Below are 15,716 nucleotides of genomic sequence, written 5' to 3' on the forward strand. Positions count from 1 at the left end.
TGATTTGGCTCATCAGTGGGTCTCATCCTGTTCAGTGACAACCAGGAAAACTAATGCCCATCAAGCATACATGGTGTCCAGACCCTCTCAGTGGCCTGGCCAACAATCTCACTTCATGGGCCAAACAAGTCTCACACCTATGAGACAGACTGACGGGGGGCAATGTATGCATAAGAAGCCACTTGGGAGACGTGTCACTTTCTAGGACTCTGCTGTGACAACTCTGGAATACACTTGGGCCATTTGATAAAAGGCAGATCTGTGGTGGGCTCGCCTGTCCTCTGGAATGAGAGACCATCCAAGCTCACCAGAGGTTCTCTTAAAATAAGAACAAACCTTCAACACTCAGTTGATGGTGGTAGTTAGCGGGAAAGGAAGGGCAGGGCAAGGAAGGGTGGGAAGAGAACAGAAGGGAGTTTTGCTCAAGACCTGTTGATTTTTAAAATCTTAATGACAAAAAGGTTTTAAGGATATTTGTGGAATCTAAATGCTATGCACCAATTAACTTTTTTTCTTTGACACTAACCAGGGGATTGGAGACTTTGAAGAGTTCTGGGGTTACTTTCCCCTAGACTTGTTGCAATGGGGCCCATAGGGGGTGGAAAGACTGAATTTCAATGGCTCTCCACAATGGGGCAGCATTGGATGGTGAGCTGTACACACGATAGGTGAGAGGAAGGATCTAGCGTCAAGGATTCAATCGCTGAGTGCTACATCAGTGCTAGTCTTCTTGGGGAGAAATACAGGATCAGAGACAGATGGAGGGAGGGCTTTTGGCCAGGAGGACAAGGAATTTGAACTTCACCCTGAAAGCAAAGGCAGGAGATGACTCTTTAACCAAGGCAATGTCATGGGCAAACGTGTTTTGGAAGGATTGCAATGTGTAGTGTATACAGGGACAAAATAACCCAATGGTTAAGAACACTGGCTTTAAGGTCAGACCCAGCATGCATCAGTGCCATGACTCTGGGCAAGTTATTTAACCTCTCTAGACCTTTGAGTCTCATAAGTGAAATGAGCATATCAACACTATACCTGTCTCAGTGGCTTGAACTAAGTGGGACAATCTGTTTAAAGACCTGTAATGTGTGTGTGTGTGTGTGTGTGTGTGTGTGTGTGTGTGTCTTTAATAAATGGCCCCTATAATTTTCTGTGTTTTCTTCTAAGTCATACATGTAGAAACAGAAACTGGGAGAGGCTGCCTCTCAACCACTGTCCCCAAGGCCAAAACTGTGTTAGTCACACTTCTTTTGGAAGCCACTCCCCTGCCTACAGCTTAGCTCTGTGTTCTGAGTGGAAACTGTTGTCTTCCCAACCCTACTTCTCTAGGCAGTGATTGGTCCAGAGCTTGAGCATGTGATCCAAGTCTGACCAATCAGAGTCCTGTCCCCAGGAAAAGTAAACTGATGCTGACAGAAGATCCCCTTTTCTTCTCACTACTGAAACTGTTGAGATATGCGTCTGGAATCTACAGGTGACCCTGCAGGTATGGAGGGAATTTACAGGGAGAGAACTAGGCTAAAAACAAAGATGAGATATAGAGGGATAGTCCTTGGGGCGTCTGAAGACCTATTGCCCATTCCTGGGCTCCATGGACTTGTCCTGGCTTTGTGTAGTCTGATTCTTCATCTTGTTCTTGATTCTATGAGCTATCTTAATTTGCCTTCCAACAAACACCTTCCAAAAAACAGTATTTTTGGCCTAAGCCAGTTCAAGTATGGCATCCATGATGTGTTACCAAGCCCCCTGATTTAATGTGACCATTGACTGATCTTGGTTTCAGCACATTGTCTTAGAGCTCTGGAATTACCCAAATTTTTCCCCAACCCATCTCCAACAAATATTTTGTTTCTTCATGATTTGGGGTACATTAATCTATAAAGACAAAAACATATTTTAAAAAGTCAAGTTTCATTGTACATTTAGTGAACCACCTTTATTAAAAACACTAACATGACACAAAATTAACTCTGTCCCAGGAAACTCAGGACACATTGTCAGAAACCCCATCCTCCCTGTTGATCAACCCACTTGAGTGCAGTAAATCTCCAGAGGTTGATAAACATCGAATATTCTACACTTGTATTTATTGTCCATTCTAAAATTGACATTTCCCATTGCACATTTAATCACAGATTGCTTTGTTAAGCATTTTCCCTGTTCAGAGGAGCACATCAGAAATTGATTCCCTGATAGAACGAGGTAGGGGATGAAGCACAAATTCAACTACAAGCATTTGGACTTCTCCTGTCCTGTCGCCTTTGTGGTTTGGACACTTCATTCCCCAAAGTGAAAGGTAAGGGCTTTAAGACAGAAAACCAATTGGGTTGCTGGAATCCAATCAACGGCCATGTCCCAGGGCAAAGGACCAGTCCAAAGTGGCCACCATCCATCTCTCAGTACCTCCCAAATGCTACAGCCCACCCAGGTCAGATTCAAGGAGGCTAATTCTCTTTGTTCCCAATGAGCGTGAGGCTGACGGGTAAAAAAAAAAAAAAAAAAAATTTGCACCAGGGGCAGAGGAAATGAAATTGAATTCAAGTTGGAGGTTATTTGTCTTCCCTGTGACCTGCAGTGGTCTCAAGTGATAGCCCAAGTGGCAATGCTCAAACTCACATGTGTGAGTCAATTACTGGGTACTTGCGTTTAAAAACTGTTCTGATGTGTTAAGTTTAAAACGGCTCAAATGTATCGAACAGAAAGAAAAAGAAGAGGGAACCAAGCCCCTTTAGGGATTTTGTTTGAATCTACAAAAAGGCTGGACTGAAACCTGCAGAGTATTTATAAAGAAGCTGTAAAATCTTTTATTCATTTGAAAGGAGTTGGAAAGAGACACAGGAAGTAGGCAGGAGAGGCCAAGCAGCAGCGTGGCAGAATGGGGAGCCAGCAGAGACAACTTTGTGATGTTGGCAAAAAAGCTTTTCCTAAAATTGGGAGGAAGTTCCCATTGCCATCGTTCATGTCCTGGACAGAAGATTTGGGTGAGAATCCCACGTCCACCACTAGCTAGTTCTAGAAAATGTCACTTCTACTCTGTGAACCTCAGTTTTCTTACCTATGAAACGGAAATAAATTCCATATACAGGGTTTTGTAAGGACTCTAATGCTATAATAGATGTGGAAGTCCTTTATAAGCTGTTGAAAGCCACACAGATGCTTGTTGTACTTACAAATGGTTTAATTTTTTTTAAGTTTATTTATTTATTTTGAGAGAGAGAGAGAGAGAGCACAAGCAGGTGAGGGACAGAGAGAAAGGGAGAGACAGAGAATCCCAAACAGGCTCTGCACTGTCAGCACGGAGCCCAATGAGGGGCTTGAACTCACAGACCGTGAGATCATGACCTGAGCCAAAATCAAGAGCCGGACGCTTAACCATCTAAGCCACCCAGGCGCCCCATACTTAACATTGATTTAATCTGAGCCAGAGTATACCACACATGAAAGGGAAATCCTAACAAAGAGTCCAAGGGCAAAATTCAGATCAGAACAGCCAAGACTAGAAAAGATAAGGTCCAGTCAAAAAGCAATTTCCATTAAAGAGCCATTTGTAAAAGGCCTAAAGCGGTTAGTCTTGTTTTCAATTCTTAAGCCTACAAGCCTACCCATAAGTTTGCCTTAGCTGAATAGGGCAAGTGATTTACATGAGCTGACCAACTAAGAGTGATTTCTCAGTTTTAATGCAAGTTCTAATTATGCTAGGAGATCTCTGTAGCTAGAGCCAGTGGGAGCTCTCCAGAGAGCCATCCCCAATTGTTCTGCCTCTTGTGCATCTCCTCACTAGCGCTTCCTAGTGACATGTTCCTGAATTGCAGGCATAACGTGAATCAGCCATGGCAGCCTCACGAGCAGTGCTTCTTAATCTTAGCTGCATGCTGGGATCACCTGCAAATCTTAAAAATTATGGATGCCTTAAATCCACCTCCAGAGATCACTATGTAATCAGTTTGGTGTCTCTTGGCCATCGGAATGTTTATAGTCAGGTTCAAGAACCACCACTCTAGAGCAGACATAAGCAAAATTCTTCTGTAAAGAACCAGATAGTAAATTTTTAAGGCTTTTCAGGTCATATGGTGGTCTGTGTCACAACTACTCAACTGCGCTCTTTTAGCTTGAAAGCACCAGAGACAATATATAAACAAATGGGCATGGCTGTGTTCCAAAAAAACTTTACTTAGAAAATAAGTAGCAGACCATAGTTTGCCAACTCTTATTCTGGAGATTTGTTGCATAAAGTGAGGTTTGAGGACCGGAAGCACGGACAGTACCTGGGAACTTATTAGAAATGCAGAAGCAGGACACCTGAGTGGCTCGGTCGGTTAAGCATCTGACCTCGGCTCAGGTCATGATCTCACAGTTCATGGGTTCGAGCCCCAAGTCGGGCTCTGTGCTGACAGTTCAGAGCCTGGAGCCTGCTTCAGATTCTGTGTCTCCCTCTCTCTCTGCCCCTCCCCTGATTGTGCTCTATCTCTCTCTCTCAAACATAAATAAATATTAAAAAAAGAAGAAGAAATGCAAAAGCCCAGGCCTCAACAAGATCCCTCTGGTGATGTGGATGCACGTTCAAGTTTGTGAGGCACCACTCCGGAGGTGACACTTTGTGAATCCAGCCCCGCCAGCATCACAGAACCAAGGTGGAGGGTTCCCATCGCTGTCAGCGTCTCCTGTGCCTGTCACCTCTATCAGCCCGGCTGTCTCCCAGCTGCCACATTTCTGTAGCTTCTTCTCCTTGGTGATTCAGACAACCTGAGCAGCTGTCTGGGTTTGATTATGGTGTTTCCAAAGGGTCAGTGGAACTACACACTGAGTTTCTATTTTTCATAATAATATATGGAGAGGATGTGGCTGTGGAGCCATAGCAGGTGATATACCTCTGCTCTCAGGAACTATCCATTTAAACTTGTCAAATGTCTCAGAACTCCCCAAATGCCCCATGCTGCTCCAAGTCTTTGTGTCTTATATATGGTACTGTGCTTGCTACAAGACTCTTGTGGGTCATCTTGCCACCAGGCAAATTTATCTAACCTGAAAACAACTGACATGGGTGAGACCTTCTGCCCCCACTCCCATTCCGATTTAATCACTTCTTCCCCAGGCCAGCCCCATGCCCTGTACCCACCTTTGCTCTTACCCTTAGCACACGGACGGTAATAATGAGCTTGCCAGTCTGTCTCTGCAACCGATGCTGAGCCCCTCTGGGCTGAGCAGCACTCCCTTCTGCATGCACGCGCCTAGCACTGGGCTTTCGTGTGATAAACGACATTCGTTTCAATCTAATTGAGCTGAAAGTGAGTCAACATTTCTTTTGTTAACTGGCAGGCTAACCTAATCACCACAAAACCCGTTTAATGATTAAATACTTAATAATAGCTCACAAAAAAATACTGCTCTCCAGAACAAACTTTGGGAAACATTGCCTCTTCTGGCCCAGATCAGATCCAAGCTTGTAAAACTCCCTCGAATATGAATTCTGGCTCTGGCTCTTGCCTAGCAATGAGGAGGAGGTGGGAGAGGGACTGATAGGATAAATTTGGTTCCTATCCTCCTGAGCCATCTTTCCTGAAAGATGGTTGCAGGACTGTCTCAGGGGCAATTATTAAGGAATTAGAATTCCCACCTGACAGAGGAGAAAGTTGGATTCATGTATTTAGGATTTGCCATCAACTTAGTGGCACAGCCAGGGCCAGAATCCAAGTCTCTCGGCATTGGTCCCGTATGCTGTCCAATAGAGCAAGGTAGACTCCTTTACGAGGACTTTCTCAGGAGGTCACCCTTTGTCACCATGTCCTTTCTCCCACCTGGCCCACCTACACCATAACCGGGTGGGAGGGTAGAGACAGAAGGCACCAGTTTGGACCCTCGGGAGAACCTCACATCTAGATCCAGAACCCCAGACTGTTGAACAATGAGATGTCTTTCCATTACAGACTTGAATCCAACGTTCAGCTCAATCAGAGATTGGTCCAAAATGCTCATCTGTCTCATCCCTGGGTCTGTTTGGAGCTGACATTTTGATGAGGATTCCACCCAAGAATCCTGCCATTTGGACAAAGCTGCCCAGTCTGGACAGAATCTTGGCAGGAAATGTGGCATCGGAGCCCATACCCCTGACTCCCTGCCCAGTCTTCTCTCTGGCCAGTACCCCCACTCTTGTGTATGCAATGCCCCCATAGGATAGTCAAGATCTGTGCACAAGCACATGAACACCTGGATGCATTCCCGCATGTGTGTACAAAGGCAAGTCCCGACTATTTTTCCCACCACATCCTATCATGAAACCACTTGAGGTAAGTGAGGAAGGAGCCAGATCGTGCTCTGCCTGCCTTTGGCATCACCTTCCCCGGACTTCGCCAAAAATGAGAAGCCCACGCTAAGCCATGAAGTGGCACTGAGAAAGCCCCCTCTCCACTCTGGGCTCCGGTTACCATGTCTCTAAAAGGAGTATGTTGGACTTGAAAGCAATAACGGCTGATATCGATTTGCACTTGCTGTGTGCTCGGTGCTTCATGCGTATTATCTCACTTGACCACGACAACAAGGCCGTCCTACAAAATGGGAACCCCTGAGTGGACCAGGTTGCGGTTGCCCCAGGGGCAGATCCTGAGACAAAAGTTGAAGGGCACATAGTTGGCTTGGGAGGTGATCCTAGGAAGTATTAGTCAGACAGTGGGGAAGTGACACAGGCAATGGGCCGGCGGCGATAAAGGGTGTGCGGTTAAGCCGGCTCCACAGTGGTGACTGGATCAATCTGACAGGAAAACTCTGGGAAGTGGGCAGACCGTCCCTGGCAAATGAGCCCACTTGAGAGACTAGATTCGATTGAACTGTATGAAATTGACACCATTCAATCATTTTTGACCTGTAGAAATGGCAATGTCATTGGTTCAACATAACATTAATTCCAAGAGTTGTTGGTTGAAGGCTGCCACACAGGGGAAGGGAAGTATTCGTCTCATGGCACTTCCGTCCTTCCCTACACCCCACAGCAGCTTTCCCAACCTCTGGGGGGAATCTGTTGGGCCGAGAGATGCAGTTACTGGAAGTGGGGAGGGAACACACTGAACACTGTTGGCCCCTGAGTGGGTCCGATAGCCCATGCCGTACTGACCTGGAGAACCAGGATACAAACAGGATTCAAAGCCAGGCAGTCTGTCTCTCCAGCTCCTGTATCTAACCCACACACTGCCTCCACTCAATTTCTAAGGCTTCAGCATTTCCCTGAATTACACAGTCCTATGCTTCTAAAATTCCAGAAGTCTTCAACTCCAAAAGCTACAACTCAAAGAAAAAAACGTCTTCAACAGCAGGAAAAGACGAGCCAGTTGGCCATGGAAGTTCCACGGGCACTGGTCAAGCGCACACGATGTTCCAGATTCCTCACTGGGCTCAAAGGATACATGCTGAGGAACAATGCACAGAGAAGATGGAGTAATCCCAGTACATGAGAGCAGTGCTAAGAGGGTGCTGGAGGCCGGGGGACCACGTGGCCTTTGGGGGCTGGGAAGTGGGAGACCTCCCGCATTAGCGTGCACAGCCTGAGCTAGAAACCGCAAAGCCGGGCTCATGCCCGTGCACCTCCCTCTGAACAGCCATTCCAAGGGTACAACAAATGTGCTTTGTAGAACAGGTGATTTACAGAGTTGCTCAAGACCCCAATTCTTTAAATGTTGTCCATAAACTTATGTTTCAAACTTTTAGGAATGAGTTATGACATACCACCCTGAAAATTCAATTACCTCAGCAAGGCATTTGGCATAAATCAAAGATATATAGAGCTTGGTGAGGCATTAGAGATTATCCACAGATTGGAAGCGACTTGCCCAAGGTCATACTGCAGACGCTAGGGTCCACTGAGATAGATCAGCAAGCCATAACTTTTGCCCATACTGGCATTGTTGGGAAACAGAACACCGCCTTTCCAATGGATGCCTTCCATCTCTATCAGAACAGAGTACAGAAAAGCCCTGGACAGGGAATCAGAGAACCTGACCTACACTCTTGAGTTCCCCCCGACACTGGGTCATTGTGACCACCCCCTGACAATTACATGAGCTCCTGTCTGAAGACGTCAGCTTAGTAAGTGGTACACAGTCCTACAGATGCAGGGTGATTAATCATGTTTACTACTCATTATTCGGGGATATCCTTGTTTATTGTGCCTGGACCGGTGACAGCTAACTTGTTTCCTGTTTGTAACATTTTTGTTAAATTTAGTAACATTTAACAAATTTTGTTCTACTTAATAAAGTATATTTTAAAAATTCAAACACCACAGAGAGTATAAAATGAAAACTAAAAGATCCCCCAAAGCAACCTCTGTTAATATAACAGTTTCTTATAGACCCTTGCAGATGTCTATTTCTGCATCTAAGTTGGGGGGGGGGGGGGCGCGAGGTGTGTGTGTATATGTGTTTTCCATTGTCCCGCACCTTGCTTTTTCATCTTCATGTAACATACACCTCAGACAGGGTCACACAGCAGTATGTGTAGATTCAATTCATTCTTTTTTTAGGTGGAAAGAGTTCCATTAACGGATACACCAGAAATTATTTAACCAGATCTCTGTTGATGGTCATTTGTGGTCCTGTTGGGGATTCTCTCCTGTTACAACAGAATGGCCAGGAGTACCTCATTCAAGCCGTTAACAGCATGGCCGGGAAAACCGCCCCAGGACGTGCTCTTAGACCTGAAATTGCTGGATCAGATGCCACGTGCATCGGAAGGCTTTAACGATGTGGCTGGAGGTCCCCCTGGGAGCCCCCCACATGCCTTCCTCTCATTCACTTATATCCCAGTGGCCCTTTGTCCCAGGCTCTAGTCAACCCTGGAAAAGAGAAAACTTTTTTAGTATTTGCCAATCAGAAAAGGGAAAAATGGGATCTTGTTACTATTTTGACTTGTATCTCATTTATTATGACTGATGGTTGATGTCTTCTCACATGCTCATTGGCAATTTATTGCGTGATTGTTTTCTTTAGAAGAAGATGGGGGGAGGGACGCCCAGGTGGCTCAGTGGGTTAAGTGTCCGACTTTGGCTCAGGTCATGATCTCGTGGTTCATGCATTCGAACCCCACATCGGGCTCTCTGCTGTCAGCACAGAGCCGGCTTCAGATCCTCTGTCTCCCCCACCTCCACCCCTCTCGTTCTCTGTCTCTGTCTCTGTCTCTCTCTCAAAATAAATTAATAAACCTTAAAACGAAGAAGAAGATGAGATCGTGCACACTTGCTGGATAGAGATACAGACTGAGATGAACCAGAAGTTCCCTCATTAACTGACTGTTTAGAGCCCCTACCCATATTTTAAACTTTTTAAAATTCCATATCAATCTCACAACCCTATTATAAATTCAGAAAAGCCATCTTGGGTGGAATGCCGCAAACTTTTTTTGTTGTTGTTCTGATTCACTTTTCATTTTATTCCTTGGTTGTGTTTTGCTATGGATTTTTTTTAATCTATAAAATAACCTTCTAACTGATCCTCCCATTTCTACTCTTGCCGCAGCTGTGACCTTTTAAAAAACTGAGGTGAGCACGTCGCTTCCTTGCTTGAAACCCTCTTGGTGTTTTCCATCGTCCTTAGAACATATCCACAGTTTGTGGTGACCTAAGGCACCATTGCCCATCTGGAAGCTGCCTGCTGCTCCTGCCTCACACCACACCCTCCCCCTCACTCCACGCACACCTGAGCTCCTTCCCATAAGCTTTCTTGCCGTCTGGGATGTTCTTTCCTCCTGTCTCCAGCTAGCTAGCTGAGGAAGTCATTCCCATTCTCCAAGGCCACAGTTTAAACGTCACATGCTCAGAAAGACTTCTGTGAGCCCTGACTGAAGGGGGGGCCCTTCCTCTGCTATTCTAGATCTCAGCTTCTTGTCTGCCTCTGCGGTCGTATCTAGCACAATGTATCGGTACGTATTTATCAGCTTCCGTCTGTTCTCCCCATCCAGAATACAAGCTCCCTGAAGGCAGGACCCTGTCTGTCTTATTCACCATTGCATGCCCAACGTCTCCATCAGTGCCTGAAACACTGTGGGTCCTCACCAGATATTTATTTAATGCATGAATTAATGTGTACTCAGATTTATCATTCCCTTCTTGAACAGGTTTTCATTTTTCTGGGCAGCTTGGAAAGGTACTTAACCATTGTTTCATTTTCAAGGTTAAAGTCGTTCATTGAGACTCATATATATCCAGGACCTCCTCTGTTCCGGGCCCTGTCTGTAGGTACAGTGAACAAAAAGAGAACAAGACGACAAGACAGCAACTCTTCCAAGAGCTCAAATCCCAGTGTGGGACTGATGGGCCCATCCCAAAACTCAGATGAATAAATGATGTTAGAAGATGGCAAGAGCTAAGCAGGAAAAAAAAAGCAGGATTATGTAAAGAGGATGGAGGTGGGGGGAGGGGTGTCTCGTGAGAAAGGTGGAAGCCGGAGAAGAGTGTGCAGGCAGGAGGACAGCAGGTGCGGTCTTTGAGCAGGAAGGAGCTTCTGAGCCCCCAGCACGGAGATTCGGAGATTCGATCAGGGCCTCCTGAGAGAAGTGGGCAGGGCCTTGTCGGTGGGGCGCGTCCTAGAAGTGAGCGGGCCCCCCCTGCAGGGCATCCGCGGTACAGCATGGGGCGCTCTTCCTGAGAAGGGCAGCCACTGTCTGGCTCTAAACCAGGGAGCGGCACCATCTCACTTCAGTGTCTGAAAGACTACCCTCTGATCCATCTAGAAGCTTTTTTGGTGAAGGAAACAAAGAAACAGGAACATCGCTTTGTAACTTTTTTTTTTTTCAAAATGACCAGTCAGTTGTCTCATTTATTAAATGATCCACTCTCCCTTCCCTAAAATTTAAATTAAAATGCTTCTTTTAACATATACTAAAACTCCCTTAGGTATTTGGGGTGGAGGGCACTTCATTCTGTTCATTTGTTTCCTGAAACCAAACATTTTGAATTTTGTAGCTTCATGATACATTTTAAGATCTGCTGGTATCAGTCTCCCTGTATTACTTTTTATTGAATATTCCCTGTATTTTTTTTACAGAATTTCCCTATTTTTGCACACTTCTTTTTTCCTAGGTGACTTTTGAATCCTTTTGTCAAATTGTGAAAACGCAACCCTCTTAGTGTCTTAATTGAGATTCATTAGGCTTGTGGATTAACTTATTAATTATATCAAAGAGAAGTTACATCTTTCCAATATTGCAATTTTCTAATAAACATAATGTATATCTACTTGTTCCCATAGTGTTTTCAGCTTTTTATATACCAATTTAACAGCTATTGATTAATTAAAATAACTTCTATAATTTGCTTGCCAAAAAACTCATTAAAGAAATTTGGAAAACAGAAACACGAAAGAAAATACAGAGGCAAATAAAAATCTCATATAACTGCATCTCACATAGAATCCACTGTAACAGTCTGTCGTGTGTGCCGGGCACACGTTGACACGTGTGCTGGCCATTACTCTGCAGCATATTTAGTGTTACATTGTTTACAAATGAAGCTTCACATGTCATCCCATGATAGTAGGAATTCTCTAAAGTACAATGATAACTGCCAACATTATATCACATAAACGTACTACAATTCATTCAACCAGTCTTCAAATGTTAAACATTTCAGGAATTTTTCTTTTTCTTTCTTTCTTTCTTTCTTTCTTTCTTTCTTTCTTTTTTTTTTTTTTTTTTGGTAACATTTTCTTCTAAGTGGCACTAAATGAACAAACACACTACAATGAACAAACACACTTTTAAAGAGGTATTTGTTCTTGTTGTTTCTTTTCTTTTTTAATGTTCATTTTTGAGAGAGAAACAGAGTGTGAGCGGGGGAGGGGCAGAGAGAGGGGGAGACACAGAATCCGAAGCAGGCTCCAGGGTCCGAGCTGTCAGCACAGAGCCCGACACGGGGTTCGAACTGATGAGCCACAAGATCATGAACCTGTGCCAAAGTCGGACACTTAGACTAAGTGTCCCAGGCGCCCCTCTCCTGGTTATTTCTTAAAGATGGTTTCTCTGACTTGACCTGTGGGGTCACATCCTTTGCTAGCTTTTCCTCTGACATGGAAGACATTTTTTTATAATAAAAGATTTTGTCTGCCAAAGGTATGGTAAGTTTACTTAGTTTGTCGTTGGCTTTTTAATTGTATAGAATATATTGAATGGGGGGAGGGTTGAATTTCTTTAATATTTGGGGGACTTGGTAAAAGACAAGGAGCTATCTAACTTGATTTTCCTTCCAAATAGCCAACTGAATGTGTTGAACTGTGTGCTCTTACCGTCTTCATTCTATGGCCTCAGTCTGTACCCGGTTCTGGTTTACATAGGACTATCTATTCTACTGCAGTGATCTGCCAGCTGATTCTTACACCAGGGCCCAACTCTTCAATCACTAGTTTCATAATGTATTCCCACCACCCCAAGGTAAGAATCCCCTTGTTGTTCTCCCTTTTTTAAAATGCTCTACTTCTGAACCAGAATAAGAAGCAGCCTCAGATGAAAAGCAAGAAGCCCGTACATGTTGGCTGATATGCTCACACGAGAATTAATTCCATGCTGAGGGCACGCTACCTGGGCGGAAATGGAAGAGCTGAGAAGGAACGCCTGTATCCTGACTGCTCACCTCCCCGAACCACAGGAGCTCGGTGAAAACTACAGTTCCCGCAATGCGCTACTCCAGGCCTCTGCTGGATCCCCCGCCTCCTACTACACTGTGATCTGTGATTGGGGGCCACGTTTACCAGGACAGGAGCCCCTCCATCAGGCCCCAGACAGCAGCCGGGGGAAGTGCTGGGGGCATGGCCGAGAGAACGGAGTGAGCAGAAAGGTGCTCTGAGGCCTCAAATGCAGAAGCCCTGTGTAGTGAGTTGGATGTCCAGTTCTTGGGGTCGCTGGGACCCTGGCCCTCTGCCTCAAGAATCCTGCAGAGGAGAGACCCCAGATCTACCTCCCTTCCTTTAAACTGATGAATATATTCAGATTAGAAAGGCAGGACACACTTGGGCCTCCCACAGCAAGCTGCACGCTGCCCCTGTGGGGACCACCCCCAGATGCCTCAGACAGTGGCCGCCAGCTGGGGCTCCCGGTCCAGATGCACCACTTTGCTCCCTCTACTACTTCAGACGTATTTCTGTAGGACCTTGGAAGACACGAGCGAGAATTGCTTGCAAGATCCACTTGGGATGAGAAGTCACCAAGTATTCATTTAATAGGTAAATGTAATAAATATAAAATACTATCTTTTGACACTGAGTTTTATTAGAAATAGCCACAATTTGGGGCGCCTGGGTGGCTCAGTCGGTTAAGCATCCGACTTCAGCTCAGGTCATGATCTCGCGGTCCGTGAGTTTGAGCCCCGCGTCGGGCTCTGGGCTGATGGCTCAGAGCCTGGAGCCTGCTTCCGATTCTGTGTCTCCCTCTCTCTCTGCCCCTCCCCCATTCATGCTCTGTCTCTCTCTGTCTCAAAAATAAATAAATGTTAAAAAAAAAAAAAAGAAATAGCCACAATTTTCTCTGTGTGCTGTTGAAAGCTCTTGCTTGGTGCTACAAAACCCACGGAAGAGAGAAAGAGGGGATGGCAGTGGCTACGAGGCTTAGGATAGATTCTGTAGCCCATGATCTCAAAGCCACATCACCTGGTCCCCAGAGGTCTCCCTGGGGGGTGACCACAGAGGCCCTGCTGAGAATAAGAAGCTGGTAGTTTTGTTCCCATTCGCCAGGCTTCCCTGGGAGCCTTCCTCCGTCCCGTGGGGACCTTACAGGGATGAGGGAGGCTCTTCATGACTATCTGGGGTCCTCTGGCCATAACCACATGACAATCATAGGCAGGATCTCCAGCCCAGCCCCCCCAAAATCCCTTTCCCTTAGTTATTTAAACACTAACCTAGAAACTTCTTTCTGTGAAGCATTTGGCAGCTGTAATTAAAGTCTCAAGTCAATTGACCTTACAAAACAGAGATTATCCAAGTGAGCCTGACCCAAATAGCTGAGCATTTAAAGGCAGGGAGTTTTCTCTGGCTGGTGACACAAGAAGAAGTCAAATCGGTTCAAAGCACAAAGCGGGATTTGATGTGCCTTTGCTGGTTCGAAGGAGGAGGTGGGCACATGAGAAGAAATGCCAACAGCCTGAAGTTGTTCTGAGAGGGCCCTCGAATGATGGCCGGCATGGAAACAGGACCCCAATCCCCACCCACAAGGAACCGAGTTCTGCCAATACCCTATTTGCACTTGCCAGCAGCTTTCTCCCCAGAGATCCTGGGCTCCACCCAGCCATCACCTTGAAATAAGCCTTGTAGAACCCTGAGCAGAGAGCCAGCCACACTGGGCCAAACTTTTAACCTCCACACCATGAGCTAATAAATGGGTGTCATTTCAAGCCACTGTGAAGCCACAGAAAACTAATACAGCATCCAGTGGCAATAAAATGCACCTCCCACCCCAGCCCTCGCTGTGCTAAGCTGGGCAGCCAGGATTAGAGCCCCACCCTGTATGCATCTTTGCAGGAAATTCCCTGTCAGAGATCAAAAGTTGGCTCAGCAGGGTTCATGAAAGGAAAACCAATTGCTCCCTGCCTGGCTCTGTGCCCCCCCTCCCCGATCTGAGGGGAAAGGGAGAAAGATCTGCCCATATAATAGTGTCCCTGGCAGCAGGGACGGCAGGGCAGCAAGCGTGACCCATTAACACATCAAGAGGATGCCAGGGGACAGCATCACTAAAGCCCCACTTTGATTTTTCCAGGCATGAGGGGGTGGAAGCCGGCAACAGAGGCTGTGTTCTGAATCCAAAGCCATCTATTTCTATGCCTTCAAAAGGGAAAATCATCTGAGCCCTCACAAGGGGAAGAAAAGAGAAGACAGATGGAATGAAAGTCTGCGCAGCCAGGCAGCCGCAAAGAGGAAGCGTGGGACCGGGGATGTGGGTCAGGGGACCCCAAGGACCGCCACCAGAATGTTAAATGTTCGCCCCCACCACCACCACCACAGACCCGACAACTGGAGATTTAGGCATATTCAAGTTTTGTAAGCCTCAATTAGCCCTTGTAAGAGCTTATCTTCTTTCCCCCCAATTGACTTTAATCAAGAGCTTCAGAAGCTGGGAAATATTTTAAGTTAATCAGGCCCTTAATGCGGGCCCCTGGGGAACGCGGCAGACCTGTTCCTCCTCCTGTTTGCCACACTGGGCCCCTGTCTTTCCCTCCTCTCCCTTCCCCCCAGGGTGTCTGTGAAATGCTTGGCAAACTTGTCTCTCAAATGAAAGGGAGACTGAGGGAGAAGGGAACCGTTGACAGGACACAGGACGGCAGAATCCTAACATCGTCTTCCGCCAGGGTCAGGCAAGTGGTCTTTTCAACAGCAGACTTTTTCACACGCCCTACCAAAAAAGTTGAAAAGGTTCACTGAACACCCAGCTCGGTTCCAAGGACGCCCAGCACCATGACCTCGTGTCTGAACCTCAACTAGGAACCCGAGGTCTGATGAGATGATAAATATTTGAATGCCAATAATAGTCACTAACGCTGATGGCGCTCACCAGGCGCCCAGTGCTTTTCTGCATATGCAAATTCACTGGCTGCTCAACCAGTCCTTTACTATCAACATGATTATCGCTCCCATTTTACAGACAATGAAACTGTGCCCTGCAGAGGCTAAGGAACCCACCCCTAGGAGATCTTTCCGGCACATGTTCTACTGTGCTGTGAATCTGGGGCCACGCAGAAATCCCAAGCGGACGTT

The sequence above is a fragment of the Herpailurus yagouaroundi genome, unplaced genomic scaffold (genome assembly GCF_014898765.1).
Source record: "Herpailurus yagouaroundi ecotype Mexico unplaced genomic scaffold, PumYag 190, whole genome shotgun sequence".
NCBI lineage: Eukaryota > Metazoa > Chordata > Mammalia > Carnivora > Felidae > Herpailurus > Herpailurus yagouaroundi.